At 35.1% G+C, this 12,728-nt stretch overlaps 1 long non-coding RNA gene across 2 annotated transcripts in view; it reads left to right on the top strand.

Moving 5' to 3' along the window:
• The first annotated feature begins 1,250 nt into the window (after nucleotides 1-1,250).
• LOC143648015 (uncharacterized) overlaps nucleotides 1,251-12,728 on the top strand; it is a 34,514-nt gene continuing 23,036 nt past the window's right edge. For both annotated transcript variants that reach the window (XR_013158317.1, XR_013158316.1), the window contains exons 1-2: nucleotides 1,251-1,325; nucleotides 11,243-11,332. This is a non-coding gene — a long non-coding RNA (uncharacterized LOC143648015). The remainder of the gene's footprint in view (nucleotides 1,326-11,242; nucleotides 11,333-12,728) is intronic.

Genomic DNA, 12,728 nt, shown 5'->3' with positions numbered 1-12,728 from the left:
AGTGGAAGAGAGATAATGCATATGAAGGAGTTAATATATGCTAAAAAATAGAGGACAGCAAAGATAAAAATATCTAAAATATTAGTGAATTTTAAACAACTGTTTCTTCTGCCATGCTTTTAAATAAATTGTTCTATGACCTTTTATAAAAATTTCAAATTTCCTAGTACACTGCATTTTCTTAAATAATTTTCTTAATGTAGAAATGTCACCTCATGCTATTCGACCTTTAAATGCATTTGATAAAATATTCACCTCTTCTTTCATATTGATTGTGTTCTTTTAATCCTAATAGGTTTAAATTTATAACATTTTGAAGTAAAGGTGAAATTGTGATAGCCATACATTCTCCAGTCAAATTTGTTCTTCCAAACACAGGTAGACAGAACGGGAACTTACAGAGATGAAGGTGCCATGCTTGTAAACGTTTACTTTCTGTGAGTTGTTTCTGAGTGCATGCTTAGCTCCTTAAGTCTGCAAAGCAGCTCATCAATGGAATGCAGTGAAAGTTGAGGCTTTCCATGTTGGATCAAGCCTGGTTACTCAAGTCCATGCTGGAAAGATAGATTCTGTATTCTCCAATGAGCTAAAAGTCGCTTTCCCCTAAACTATCACATGTTTTTGAATAGCTCCGGAGTAGATACATAGAGACACAACAAAAACTCACATGTACAAGCACATTTAATATGTATGTGTGTGTGTGTGTATATATATATATATACACACACACACACATTCAAAATATATTTACATGCTTGCATTCACACCCATATTCATATTTATTATCTGGGTCTGTGTGCCTGTGATGCCAAGCACTGGATTTTTATTGTAGCCAATTGAAGCAAGTCTGATGTTTTCTCCAAATAATCAATGCAGAGAAGAAAAAAAAAATTTACCATCTTATTCACCACTGTATTAAACCAAAATACTACTTGCAGTTTGTTTTATTTTAATCCAAATAATAGAGATTCAAGTTATATACCGCCCCAGTTACTTAATTCTAAATACAGATTTGAATATTTATCTTTAATAAGTATCCTGAAGAATTGAACTCAAGACTTTACTCTTTCGTTTCTAGAGGAAATACCACAGTGATGCAGTCATATAGAGGATTCATGATGTAGGAGACTCAGTCTCTCATTATAGGAAGAGCAACAGAGCAAGTAACCATGGCAGCCAACTCAGACAGTAATTACAGTCTTCTATTTGGGTTTAGTAGGAGCCCGTGCATTGATTGCTATTCTGTGGTGTTACAGGTCTCATGATTTCTCCTTATCTTGCCTACCAGAGGGAATCTACTTAACATCAGACAGACAACAAACCAGGTTGGCTACAATCGTTTCTTATTTTATTTACCAGACTTAATAGTCTAGATTTATTCTGATGTTATTTGAGTTCTTAAATAATTAGAACTAGAACTCTTGTTATTCACAACATCACCATCACCATCTCTCTCTACCAATAATGCTTGTTTTTTGGTAATCCAAACCTAATGTTTTTTAGTTCCTTCAACAATATCCCGTTAATCTTTCTTTAGTAACTCTATTTCTGCACACATCAAACAATTCACTCCAAACCAACCTTTAGGCAGAGTTGTGCTGAGTTGAATGTACTGTCTGCTACTCTGGCAGAATGTGCTTTCCAAAAGTGAACACTAGGATGTGAGATATGTTTATGTATCTCCCCCTACATAGTCTGTACAATGTGACACTGATGCTCTTCCTTTGTGAGGTTGGGTTTATGCTCCCTTCCCTGGAATCTGGGCAGAAGTTTGTATCTGCTTCCACCAAAACAGTGAAGCAGAAGTGATGCTGTATGCCTTCTGGGGTCATAAGAGGAAAAACTACTTTTACATTTCGTCTTGTGACAAATGGCTTTGGAGTTGTGAGCCACTGTGTGAGTACTCACTGTGTGAGTAGCTTGGCTACCCTAGAACCACACTTTAAAGACCATAGGAAGAAATAGAGCAAGATCTTGAGGAGCTCCAGCAGCTCCAGCCTTCGGATGTTCAAGCCTTCTCAGCCCAAGCACCAGACATATGAGTGAAGAAGCCTTTGAAATGACAATAACCTCAGGTACAGTTTCATGAGGGATCCCATGAAACTCCCAGCCAGAAACTCCTGACTCATAGAAACCAAGAACGGTAATAAATGATTATTATTATGTTAAGTGACTAAGTTTTGGGATTATTTATTATGCAGTGACAGATAGCTAATACAGCTACCAAGAAATTAATTCATCTTCAGAATATCAAAAATATTACATTTGTTTAAATTAATGGATATTAAAATTGTATTTTAATCTTGTACTTAATACAGTATGTTTCTTCTGGTGTTCCTGATATTTGATAGAAAATATCCTATAGGGTCTTTTCTGTCAATAACTTTGTAAATTCAATCTTCAGTAACTTTTCAATTCCCTTTGGTCTATAGATTCAAGTTACCAGGAAACAGTAAAATATAAGCTCAGTGAAGGTACATGTACTTTTTTTTGGTGATCCTTTTTTCTTTTACTGCCAATAGTTAGTATGACACTTAACCTAGAATACATTAATCTTTGTTGAGTAGTATATGGTCCTCAGGTTTTAATATTAATATCCTGATTTAAATGATTGTTTTCTTAAAAAAGTGCACTATTTGTGTGACAATCTCATAAGCCATGCCTAAATTCACTTGTCAAATAGACCAACTTGCATTGTAGAATAATCCTTGCTCATTTTCTCTAAGTGGGAAAATGTCAGCAAATGTACTTTATGAGACAAGTAAAATGACCCTACTTTCTTTTGCTTGTTTCCTACAATCTACTCTCTGTTCAACTTGATTTTATGGTCAGGAATATTTTCCAGCCCCTATATATAGTTATTTAAGGAAAATTCAACTAGTATAGCACTGTACCTCCTCATTGATGTATAGGTGATAATTGGAAAAGTGAAATATGATTTTGGCTATCACCAACACCAGCATCAAAATTGACAAGTGAGATGGAGAGTCTCTTAAAAAGAAGGAAGGACAGGGATATTTGAAAATATGCTTATATAAGGGTAAAGATAATGATTAACTATAGATGGACCCACAGAGCAGGATAGATTAGTAAAAGGAAACAAGATGCTTGGGTGGGAATGGAGCATTGAAAAAGGGGAGCAGACAAAAATCTGTTTTGAAAATTTCTCGAAGTAAACATGGTGTACATAATGATTGTGTCCTTTTAGAGTATAGATGGGCATAAACATTAATGTCAGTCCTTGAATCTACCAATTAATGTGGTGAGAAACAAAACGTGTGCCATCTCATTATAACCCCAGAGGGACCATAAGTTAGCTGAAGAATGTAATGGCAGAATCACAATCAGGAATCCATCTGGCTCTCTCCCTTCTTATTAAACCCACACAAATTCATCCCTTCTTGTTCAATGGTGCATGTCCATGCGACAAACTAGCAATGTGCTTGAGTGTGCAATGAAGTGATTTTTCCCATTTATGTAACACATATAAATTATTGTCAGGTGTCCACGATAGCACACATAGAGCAGCAGTGAGGAGCAAATTTATGAAGCTTTTTACAATGGTTATTTTAAAGATTGTGCTGCTGTTTTCTTTTCCTCAGTATCTATATGCCACACTGTGCAGTAAATGCTGGAAGCTTGGGGTGAATGAACTTTTGTGTCCTTGATTTTCCACAGAACTGTTATGATCTTTTCAATAGGATAGCTAACATGAGATTTCTGAACTTTACTTCCCTTTGGTTAATATTAAATTCATGCAGTTTGAAGTAATTAAATTCCTCTAAACTGTTTCATTTGCAACTTAGTTATATTCCCTTATAAACTGCATTGATAAATATGTTTTTCATTTCTTGCTAAGCACTTTCAATACCTAAATGAATAAATCTCTGAGCCTAATAAAGAAACTCTCAGAAATAATCAACTGAGTCCTGTAAGAACAAAATCTACTTTTCTCCTTTTATTTTATGTCAGTATAAAAACATTTCAGTAGTATTTCTAGTGCAATTTTGCTGATAATCCTCTCGTTTTTCATTAATCTGAAAATTATTTATTTCCTTCATTTGTAAGGGATATTTTCACTATATAGGAAAATTGGGTACTTTTTTCTTGAACTTTAAAGATGTTGTTCCAATTAATTTTGGTATTCATTGCTTATCATGAGAAGTCAGATGTAATTGTAATTGTTTCTGTTTGTAAAGTATTGTCAGACCTTGACTGATTTTAAGATTTTCTCTTTATCTTTGGTCTTCTGCCATTTGATCCTGATATGCAGCTTTCTTTGTTTGGGACTAGCAGAGTTTCTTCAAACTGTAAACTGATATTTTAAAATTTGGGGAATTTTTAGTCACTATTTCTTCAAATTTTTGTATTCTGCCCCATTCTTTCTCATTCCTTATGGTACTTCAGTTATATAAATGCTAGATCTCTTGACATTACAGTGGGTCCATGTTCACTTCTTTCATTTTTTGCTCTCCATTCCTCTAATTAGATGATGTCTGCTGATCTATCTTAAAATTCAGGCCATTTTCCTGAAATCTCTAATCCAGTACAAAGTAGATCCAGTAAATTTTTAATTTGAGATACTCCACTTTTCACTTACAGAATTTATATTTACCATTTCATATAGTTTCCATTTCTCTGCTGACATTCTGAGTGCATTCACTCATGAGGATATTTATCTTTAATTCTTTGAAAATTTTTACAATGGGTCCTATAAAGTCTTGCTATTTTCTGAGGATGTAGAGCAACTGAAACTCTCATGTACTGCAGATTGAGGTGCAAATTGGTGTAATTCCTTTAAAATACTTTGGTCAACATCTGTTCATGTTAGAAGTGCACATGTTCTATGACCTACCATTTTATTTCCAAATATACACTGAAGAGCAATGCATACATTTATAACCAGGGGATGTGTAAAAAATTTCCATAATAGCAATAAATTGTAATCATTCAAATCTGAAGAATCTCAGATGTCCAATGTAGCAACAATAGAATAACTACGTAAATTGTGGCAATTCACACAATGTACTACTAGAAATCAGTTAAAATGAACATACTGCTCCTTAATACAAATATTGAGTAAATTTCAGAAATATAATTTTGATCTAAAATGAGCCAGGTACTGAAAAATGCCTACTGCCTTATTCCATTTACACAAAGTTAAAAACAAAACAAAACCACTCTATGCTGTTAGAAATAAATTTAGGTGTTATCTTTTGAATAGGAAAAGAGATAAGCATTTGAGAAGAGATGTAAAAAGTGTTCTGGGACACCATTAATATTTTATTCCTAATCAATGAAATAGTTACTGATAAATACTTATTTTGTGATAAATTATGAAGTTGTGCAATTAACTTTGTTCACTTTTCTCTGCATTGCTTATTTTATTTGCAAAAAGACAGACATACAGGGCAGGCCACGGTGGCTTAGCAGGCAGAGTTCTCACCTGTCATCCTGGAGACCGGGATTCGATTCCCCATGACTGCTCGTACAAAAAAAAAAAAAAAAAAAGAAAGAGACAGACACACAAAGCGGATACAGAACATCTCTTTTCTACCCATTGCTCCTGTCTGCTGCCCGGAACGATGGCTGGAGGAGGGCAGCCATGTTGGACCATGCTGTGAAGTACCAAATTTCAAACAGCAGCAGACAGGAGATGTGTGGATCCGTGACACTGTGGAGACGCAGAAACCAGTGCAGATTTCTGTTCTGTGAGAAAGACAAACTTCTATAATGCTAGAAATAAAAAAAATACATTTACCTGTGAAGGGGACAGTTATATCATCTCCAAGATAGTTGATCTGATTTTGTAAATAATTTATGAGCTGAAATGCTTGCTATCACAAAGGAGCTATTTTATGTTCAGATATTTGAGGAGTAGATTTAAATCTTGGATAAGTCCAGATTAATGCTCTCCTTAAGTACAGAAATATATACTAAACCAATTTTTCTACAGTTGTAAACCAATAGAGCCTCTAAATCCATACCCATGAAATTAGTTTTCCTAGGTTTAATTTAAATCCAGTAAAATCATGATTGGTATGATCAGAGTAGAAGGTGCCACTCCAACCCTTCTTTCATGTCCAATTATTCTGGATATCACAGATCAGAACCATACTGGTTCCTGATTCAGAGTATATATCATGCCCATCTCTTAGCTATCATGGTTTAGCTAGTAATGTAACTGTCTTTACTATGCCAATGCACAGTTTTATAAGGTCTTTTATATCTGGATGATAAAGAACATGATGATAGAAGGCAATTCTGTGAGCATCAATTCTAGATGCTACACATTTTTCTGGAAAATGATGTCTGTAATCTAAGCAGTATTGCTATTTTGATAGTGAAATCCAAGAATGTAGTTGAAAAGAAAATCCTAGGTTCCAAGTAAGTGTTTACTCTGTCATAAAAGATTCAGAAGACATGAAAATACCTATTAAGCCCCATTCAGTCGATGCACTTTCTCTGTACAGAAAATAGTGGAAACTAGAGAATGAATTAACTGAAACAAATTTAATCAGGTGCAGTTGTCATCTCTACTCCATATTGGTCATTTAATGCACAAAATCAACCTAATTCCTAGCATAATAAAATATTTTTTATCCCTGAAATGACAACTTTAGAAATAATATTTCATCTAAAAATTTAAGCAGTATATTTTCACAATCCTGCAAAATGTCTCTGTCCCACAATTAATCTAACACTAGAAGCTATTTTCAGATAACCTAAAGAATATCATTTCAGCCTACTACATTGGTGCATCAAATTGCTGGGATCCCAAAAGGCTGACGTAGCAGGAACCATAGATAAACTGGTTAGATACCTATGTGCTACTGTTTTAAGTAAGTCCTACAAAAAATTGGAGACCTGCCAACTCAATGAGGGTTCAATAGTTGAATAATCTGAGAATTATTGGGATATTACTTTTGAAATAAAAGATAAGTAGTTGCATTTTATTTCCCCTATCCTCTTGAACAAGGCACATGAATGATCTCTCAATTTTAAAGAGAACATATACAGTATTTGGACATGGTATATTTCTCTGACATGACTACCTCTATACTTCCAGCCCTCGAGTGGTACACAAGTCAGGTGAAATCTCTCTATCTTAGACAAAGGCATGAGTGGAAAAGTTATGCCTCATAAATGATATGACTCAATACATTAAATGGTGCTTAAATATATATAAATTTTCCAGGAGCCATGTAAAGAGTGGCAGAGCTCAATAATAACACAAGAATTGTGCAGCAAGCACCTTGAGTTTTGAAAAAAAAATGTCCTTTTGGTAATTAACTATTTTTATTTTGAGACAGTTTAGGATTTACTATTGTTCCCTGGGAGAGACTGAAAGTCTGACTGTAGAACACAATGTACTTATGTAACATTTAATTGCTTATAATAAACTGATCCATGACAAATAATGTAGAGTGTACTAAGCAGTATTTAACAATCAAGGGGCAGTGAGCATGTATTATCCATGGACTTGCAAATCCAGAGGCAACAAAATTTGAATGAGCAGGTCATTCATGTTTTCAGGGAAAAGGAGTTATTGTCAAATTGACTGAGACAAATATAGTAATTCTGATCTGCAGATCATTCTGTGTGACAAGCTAAAAACAGCTAGGAGAACTACTGCATTTAGGGGTGAATTTGAAGGAGAGTAAAGCAGGAATATCCTTCTAGGGAGAAAACTTTTGTACAATACATGTAATTATTACTTTGACTGGAAGGATAGATGGCCATAATAAGCATGGATCTTTATCATTCATAGGTAATGGTTTGTCCAGTTGGTAGGAACTTGAAAAAGTGTGTGGGACTATGACATGGAAATTTTAGAAGCGGTATTTGAAGGGGTCTGACTCAGTATTGGCTCAGAACAATCTTTATTCCCTAATCCATCATTAATCTTTAATCGATAATCTGTTGGTCATGCCTCCTTTTGGGCTGTGGGCTCCTGAAGAAGTGATCAAGGTGGAAAGAATGGAAATTAATCAGGGTATCAAAAACAGAAAGTTTCCCTCACTAAGGCTGATTTTCTACTTACAGAATAGGTGCCTATTATGTCTGAGCAGCCACCACAATGCGTCCCAGCACGGTACCATATCCTCGGAACAGATCAAATAACAACTTCCAAAGAATTTCCTCAATGGATTTTCTTCTTCCTCTTCTCCTCCTCCTCTTCTTACTCCTTCTTCATTTTCTTCCTTCTTCTTCCTCCTCCTCCTTCTCCTCCTCTTCCTCCTCCTCCTCCTCTTCTTCTGATTGACGCATATTGTTTTCCCTGATTACCCTGCATTTGCCAGCCACACCATTGGCAGATTTATTGACTATCTTCCTTCCTTATCTTAATATCATAACTAATATTGCTTCTGACCATTTTTTTTTTTAGCAAGGAAAGAAGCTCCCCAAAAAGAAAATTCTAGGACCATGTGAATTCACACATGAATTCTATCAAGCTTTCAAGAAAGAGTTTCTACTAATCTTGCTCAAACTCTTCACAAAAATTGAAAAGGGAAAGATACCTAACTCATTCTATGAAACCAACCTCGCCGTAATGACACAGCCAGACAAAAATACTATGAGAAAAGGAAATTATAGACCAATCTCCTTAATGAAAATAGATGCAAAAATCCTCAACAAAATACTTGCAAATCAAATGCAGCAGCACATTAAAAGAACTATACACTGTGACCAAATGGAATTTATTCTAGGTATACAAGGCTGATTCAATGAAAGAAAGTTAATTAATGTAATACACCAAATCACTAAATGAAAGTGGGAATACTACATGATCATCTCAATTGATGTAGAAAAGGCATTTGACAAAGTTCAACATCCATTCTTGATGAAGACACTTGAAAGGATAGAAACAGAAGGGGGAACTTCCTCACCAAGACGAAGGTAACTGATCTAGTTTGCTAGCTGCTGGAATGCAATATACTAGAAACAGAATGGCTTTTAAAATAGGACATTTAATAAGTTGCTAGTTTACCATTCTAAAGCTGAGAAAATGTCCCAATTAAAGCAAGTCTATAGAAATGTCCAATCTAAGTCATTCAGGGAAAGATAACTTGGTTTAAGAAGGCCGATGATATTCAGGGCTTCTCTCTCAGCTGCAGGGGCACATAGTGAACATGGCAGCATCTGCTGGCTTTCTCTCCAGGCCTCGAGTTCCATGAAGCTCCCAGGAGGCATTTTCCTTCTTCATCTCCAAAAGTCACTGGTTGGTGGGTTCTCTGCTTCGTGCTTTTGAGGCATTTTCCTCATTCTCAAAAGAAACTTGCTGCTTCTCCTGGCTATGTTGTTCTGTTATCATTCTCTGCTCTCTCAGAATCTCAAACCTTTTCCAAAAATTCTCCCTCTTTGAAAGGATTCCAGTAAAGTAATTAAGACCCACCTGGAATGGGTTGAGGCAGGTCTCCACCTAATCAAGCTTAATACCCACACTTGATTGAGTCACATCTCCATGGAGATAATCTAATTAAAGTTTCTAATGTATAGTACTGAATAGGGATTAGAAGAAGGTTTTCTTTACAAAATGGGATTAGGATTAAACCATGGCTTTTCTAGGGTACATAAATCCTTTCAAACCTGGGAGAGTGACCTGTAAATAAATTATCATGTGCCAGTTATCTGTAGTCAGAGAAAGATATTAATAATCTGCTTATGGTTAAAAAAAGGCCAAAGGGAGTACTGGGCATGTTTTGATTTTGCATAGACTAGAAGAAAGAAACTGAGTGTGTGCTGTAACTACACACTTGCCATGTTCAGGCAGAATGTCTTAGTTCATATAAAGCACAGGAAGAATCAGGACTAAGAAAAGATTTATTTCCATGTTATGATAAGGGGTCTAGCTGAACATAGGAATTATATATATAAAATATTGGCTAAACTGTTTTCATTTGTTTCTTTCTACCTACCCAATATAGAAATGTAAACATAAATAGGAAAATTAGCAGGGATCTGGAATTATATACCGAAGCACCTTTTTGTACGAGAGAAGGAGAATCAGAAAAGAAAATATGCAATTAGAGATCATTAGAAGTAGCAACTTTTATGAGATCAAGCATAATAAGATGCTTGAATAATGTATTTATGGTGTTCTTTATTGAATTTCAATGATTTTAGCCTTGTTTATCATGCTAACAGCATTTGGCATCTTAACATATGTAATGTGTCTGAAAGTGCTGGCGTGAATGAATCAATAAATAAATTAAAATAAAAAAGACAGTCAATTAACTAGAAAGAAACAAAAAAAATCTCTTATTGTGTTTACCTTCTATTTTGGAATATCTCTTTAACCCTAGAGCACTAGAATTTTTCTGTTTCTTTCTGATACCTAAAATTACTTTTAGAATCTCTACTTGAAATTCCTTCTTGATTTTTCTTATTAATATTCTCCTATATATATTTGAGACAAGGAGGGTCTGTCTTTACTCAATTGTTTCTGGAATCAATTAATTACTATTTGGATATTGTTAGAGCTGTAGCTGTATTTAACACTTCAAATACAGTAAGTCCTTTTCCATCTGAAAACTAAATTAATGAAATTTATTTTTTAATGAAGTAATAGTGTAAGTGTATTCAAAACAAAGTCATTCATCTGTTTATCTATTCAGTGTCGACTTTGGCAAACCAACTGTGTGCCAAACATTAACTAGGGGTACAGATAGAAAGATGAATCTTTGCCTTAAGAAAATGACTTAATACCTACCCTTTGAGGGGCTGGCATTAAAATCTATAGACAATTATAATATTACGAGAACCCTATGAGAAGCAATCAACCTCAATCATGGAGAAATGCTCTGTTTTGGTTTGATAAAGATGGTAGAATGCCATATACCAGAAATGGGTTGCCTTTTACAATGGGAATTTATTAGTTTACCAATGTACAGCTCAAGGCCATGAAAATGTCCCAATTAAGACATCAACAGGATGACAGCTTCTCTGAAGGCTGCCAACATCCAGGGTACCTTGGTCAGAGAGCAAGACATATGCCAGTGTCTGCTACCTCTTTGCTCTTGGGTTTTGTTGCTTTTAGCTCCTGGTTCCAGTGACCTCTCTCATTTTCTGTGGGTCCTCTCCTATCATCGCTGGGACTTTTCTTTCTATGCTGTTCCAGTTTTTTCTGCCTTTTATCTTTCATAAAGGACTCCAGTTAAAAAAAATTAAGACCCACCTTGAATTTGGTGAGTCACGTCTCAATTGAAACAACCTAATCAAAAGTTCCCATCCACAACAGGTCTGCACCCACAGGAGTGGATTAAAAGAACATGGCATTTTCTGGTGGACATAACAGCTCCAACCACCACATGACCAAGTCAAAATCCAGGTAAAGACCCTTATTTCACCCTTACAGTCAATGAGTTGAGGTTTTTTCAGGAAAAGTCTTGCTAAAGAAAATATTTGAGCATAGGTTTTGAAAACTGAAAAGTTATTTCACAGAAAATAAAAATGAAGAGGAAGCATTAAGTAGGCAAGAAAGTCTGAATAAATCACAGAATTCAGGAAATTAGGAGTACTTCAACTTGTTCAAAAATGAAAAGAGGAGAATTTTCAAGACTATGTGAAGAGTTAGGCAGAATCTCAATAATAAAAGACATCAGGTGCCAAGGCTAATTGGATTGATAAAATTTTATAGTTTAGTGTCTTGCACAAATTTTTATTTCAAAATACACATTAAGAAATACAGTTTGCTTTCTCTGTCTTTCTCTGTCCTTCTCTGTCTGTTTGTTTCTGTTTGTGCATGTCTTTTCCTGAAAAAAAATTATCCTTATTATGTGCAGTGTACTCTCTAATTTTCTTTCCTTTATTATTTTCTTCCATTTAATTCACTTTTTTTGGAGGGTGGTGGTGCATGGTCCAGGAATTGAGCCCAAGTCTCCTGCATGAAAGGCGGACATTCTAACCACTCTATTCATTTTTATTGTGATGTATAGCATACATACAAAAAAGTGTTGACTGTGGACACCCTTGTCTCATTACTGAACTTGGGGGCACTGTTTTCAGTCTCTCACCATTAAGTATGTTGCTGGCTGTGGATTTTTCATATATGCCCTTCTTTGTACTGAGGAAGTTTCCTTTGATTTCTACTTTTGAAATGTTTTTATCAGTAAAGGATGCTGAATTTTGTCAAATGCTTTTTCAGTATCATGTGAGTTTTATGTTTCAGTTTATTAATGTATGCATTACATTGCTTGATTTTCTTCTGTTGAACCACCCTTGAATGCCTGGTATAAACCCTACTTGGTTGTGGTATTGTTGGATTTGATTTGCAAGTATTTTGTTGAGAATTTTGCCTGTATTTTCATTAGGGAAATTGGCCTGTAGTTATTCTTTCTTGTAGCATCTTTATCCAGTTTTGGTATTAGAGTGATGTTAGCTTTGAAAAATGAGTTAAATAATGTTCCTTTTTCCTCAATTTTATGTAATAGATTGAGCAAGATTGGGTTAGTTCTTTTGGGAATGTATAGTAAAATTCTTTTGTGAAGCCATCTGTATTAGCTGGGGTTCTTTAGAGAAACAGAATCAACAGGAGATCTCTGAAAATATAAGATTAATAAAAGTATCTTCCACAATTGTGGGGACTTAAGAGTCCCAGGTCTGTAGGGCAGGCCATGAGCTGACAGCTGCAAAGAAGATCCTCAGTGAACTCTTCACGAGGCTGGCTGGCTGAAGCAGAAAGAGGTATTGTCTGTTCTGAATCCTCCTCAAAAGCTTTCTGGTGA

This window comes from Tamandua tetradactyla, chromosome 10 (assembly GCF_023851605.1).
Source record: "Tamandua tetradactyla isolate mTamTet1 chromosome 10, mTamTet1.pri, whole genome shotgun sequence".
Lineage (NCBI taxonomy): Eukaryota > Metazoa > Chordata > Mammalia > Pilosa > Myrmecophagidae > Tamandua > Tamandua tetradactyla.
The sequence above is the reverse complement of the archived record's forward strand: the minus strand, read 5'-3'. Positions and strand labels throughout refer to the sequence as shown.